This window comes from Lissotriton vulgaris, unplaced genomic scaffold (assembly GCF_964263255.1).
Source record: "Lissotriton vulgaris unplaced genomic scaffold, aLisVul1.2 SCAFFOLD_464, whole genome shotgun sequence".
NCBI classification, from domain to species: domain Eukaryota; kingdom Metazoa; phylum Chordata; class Amphibia; order Caudata; family Salamandridae; genus Lissotriton; species Lissotriton vulgaris.
Genome location: NW_028246675.1, coordinates 527,308 through 530,848, shown reverse-complemented (window position 1 = coordinate 530,848; position 3,541 = coordinate 527,308).

The window sequence follows — 3,541 nt, the reverse complement described above, 5'->3', positions numbered from 1 at the left end:
AGTCAGGTTCCACAGGTCAGTGGCATGGGTGCAAGACAAGAGCCCCAGTTTTGCTAGCAATGAAAATCACTGGTCATGCTGGGGAGCGGTTCTCAGATTAAAGTTCATGGTAGGTTGAGACCTTCCTTCCCCCTCATGGCAATGCTTGGAAATGCTGGACTCACATCCTGGAAGGACAAAGGCAAGTTCACCACATGCATATGCAGCTATAGCAAAGCCCCTTCCTAAGCCCTGGGGCTACAGTCCTTTTCCTGACAGGTGTTCCACGGCTTCATGGCAAATAATACTATAAGGGATCGAACTGGATTATAAATGACTTCTGGCCAGTCGGATGCTACTATTGAACTCTTGAATATCATTGGAAAAGGGAACCCAGGAGGCAGAGCACGGCATCTTTTCTGTAGCACCTCCCAATTGTAAGTGCAACCATGGCACACTGACTCATCCAGTTTTAACGGTTTGATTACCCTGTGTACGCAAACCCACTTTTGAAGTTGTACTTAGATATAGTGGGACACTTCTACGGTTATGGGACTTTCCCTGCACTACACTGGTGGAAGAGGTGTGGCGCAGCAGCCAGGGTGCCTGACTCTGGACCAGAGGGTTTACTATTCGATCCCCGGCTCCAGTGGCAGGTTAGCCCAGCACCATGTGACTCAGGGCAATAGCTTGCTTAATCTTCCAGACGGCCCCCAGCTCTGGTACACCTCCGTCGGAGGTAGCTGTGGGCTTTACAAATGCTGGCATTTACATTCAATGCCATAAATTCTATGCCAATACCTGCTTTGAAGTGGGTCCAGTACAAACTGTCTGACATTTATTTGACAGGGGTAATTTCTACCCCTATTCTTTGGTGTCTCCGTTAATTTTCATCCTGATGATGACCCTGCTCTAAATATCTATGTTGCAGGATCGAAACGCCGACAAATAACATATGTGGACTGTATTTTTCAGAATTGTAATGGTGGATGTCAACACTCGTTTCACGGGTGTGGAGTTCCAAACATTCTATTGTCCCTATCAGCCACATGTACATATGTTGTACATAGCACAAATGCACTTTTCATTCACCTTATATCCCTTTCACTGCACCATCACTTTTTAGTGGCACCATGTATGAGTATTATATAAAACTGTGTGAATTGATTATTATATTCATAAATGAGATATGTATAAATTAAATTCCATTTTCTACAGTATTTGTATAGCACATCGCTACCTGTGGGCCTCCCAGCACCTTCACAGCTACCATAAAACAGCCCATGAGTAAGATTACTCCCTGAATAACCAGGTGTTTAAAGCTTTGGGGAGTTCTTTCTCCAAAAGACAAAGTTTAAGGGGGAGGGAGTTCCAGAGCTGGGACGCCAGAAAAGACGTGGAGCACCCACCCCAGCACGATCTCCTAATCATGGAAACCTTGAGTAGGTGGGCAGAGGCTGATCTCAGAGGCCTGCTGGGCACATACAGAGAAGACTTCTACTGTTTATTGCCCTATGAATGATGCATAGGGGCTTAAACTGGATGTGACGCACTACTGGAAGCCAGTGGAGATCATCGAGGGCCTTAGCAGCTAACCGACATTTGGGAGTGTCGGTAAGAAGTTGAGATGCCGCATTCTGCACAATCTGCAATCTTTTGACCTCATAGAAAAGAGAGCCAAGTTATAAGGCATTCCCATAGTCAAGGCGTGCCATCACCAGGGCCTGGACAATCACTCTTCCAGCTTTAAAAGGGAGGAGTTTAAGAACCTTCCTCAGTAATCTCAGAATGCCAAAGCAGCTTGCAGGCATTTTCTTGGCTTGGTGTTCCAGCGTAAGCTTAGAGTCTAGTCATAACCCTAGGCTCTTTATTGGGCCTGTGGTGGTCAGCCAGCAGCTTGCTTAGACAGTCTGGGATGGGCCTCTGGATTTGCCAACAACATGACTTCTGCCTTGTCCTCGTTGAGTTGTAGTTTGCAGCCAGCCATCCAGCGTGCTACTTCCCGAAGGCAAGGCGTTAGGGATAGATGGTTAGAGATATGGGCAGGGGTGTCATTGTCATATGAAACCAATGACAGTCCAAATGATTGCACAATGTCCGTGAGAGGGAGCAAGTGCAAATTAAAAAGTGTGGAGCTCGAGGAAGATCCCTGAGGGACCCCACAACTGAGGGGACGATTTGTTGAATAGTGTGTCTGATCTGATAACTGCACTAAACACATAATTGAAACTTACTCATTTGAGAGGTTTTTCCTTTTTTCCCTAATGTAACATTATTGCCGTGTTAGTCGAAGACCACTTTATTGTTTGAAAAGTGACCAGCCCAGGTCCCTGGTTTACTAGGTTTCCCCTTTTCTATTTAAATTTCATTGGAAAAGGGCACAGGATCCAAGGAACGAAGAGGTAGCTATCCAGTCCGAACTGAGAACCAAAACCGGCCTTGGCAAAGTGCTCGGTGCTCACCCTCCCCCCGCCCCCCCCCACCCCCCACGGGGGGTTGGGGGTGCCGTCGAGCTCTTTGCCAGGGCTGGTTTTGTGCCGATTCTGTTACTGGGACGATTTTGCAGCTATGCTGCAAAAACGGCCCTGTAACAAAAAAGGCCCCCAGGGGCCCAAAACTGGCCCCCACCCGTGCAGAGCACCGGGGGATTGCCCGGTGCCCGCTACGGCCAGTCCGGGCCTGGTAGCTATCTCTTTGTGTAATGTGTGCAGTTGTTTGGCCAATCCTTTGTCACTATGAATGCTCTTGTTAGGCCACTGTTGTTTTGGCTGGAAGTGGCTGGATCCATATCCAACAAGCACAAAATACCCTTCTTGCCCAAATCAAACGAGGAAAAACTCAACCTAGAAAAGTAGTTACCATTACAAAGAATTCTAAATGGAAAAGGAATCACAAAGTAACACATGAAGAAGAGGAGCCATCTGGACTGAATGCCACGAACCCAATGGCTCACCCTTCAGCCTTAGAGGCCTGCATACATCCAGGGGTTTCAGTCACATGGGTAGCCCACTTCTCATTTATCCACATACCTATCAGATCCCCACATACAATAAGGAAGCAACAGTGGCTCAGTCATGACATACATCCCAGATTTACCACTGAGAGACGATAGGCAGTCTTCCCACTTGGAAAAAGGGCCTATGCCCACTATGATATTCACCAACCATTATTAGGGTCATGGGCTGACAATGGATGCAGTAGCCACCCATATTAAAATGAGTACCACCTTGGGGTGGACCTCTGTCCCCCGACAGAGTCATAACAGGAGAGCGCTTAGTTCATACATTACATTAATATTATCCTTGGCTGTTCAAATGATTGGGTAATTAGTCAGTAGGATACTTTATATACATAGAGGCACATCTAGTCCTTATAGTATTAAACAATATATGCTTTTGCTTATGGGACAGCTAAGGTAAAATAAATTGCACCATCCAAAAAGTCCTCTTTTGTCCTTACACCCACTGCCCACCCCCAAGGGTCAACTGCCCCAGAATCAAACTAAAATGTATCCCACTCGATTTTTGGAAATGCTTTCGCTTATGCTGCTAAGAACACATAG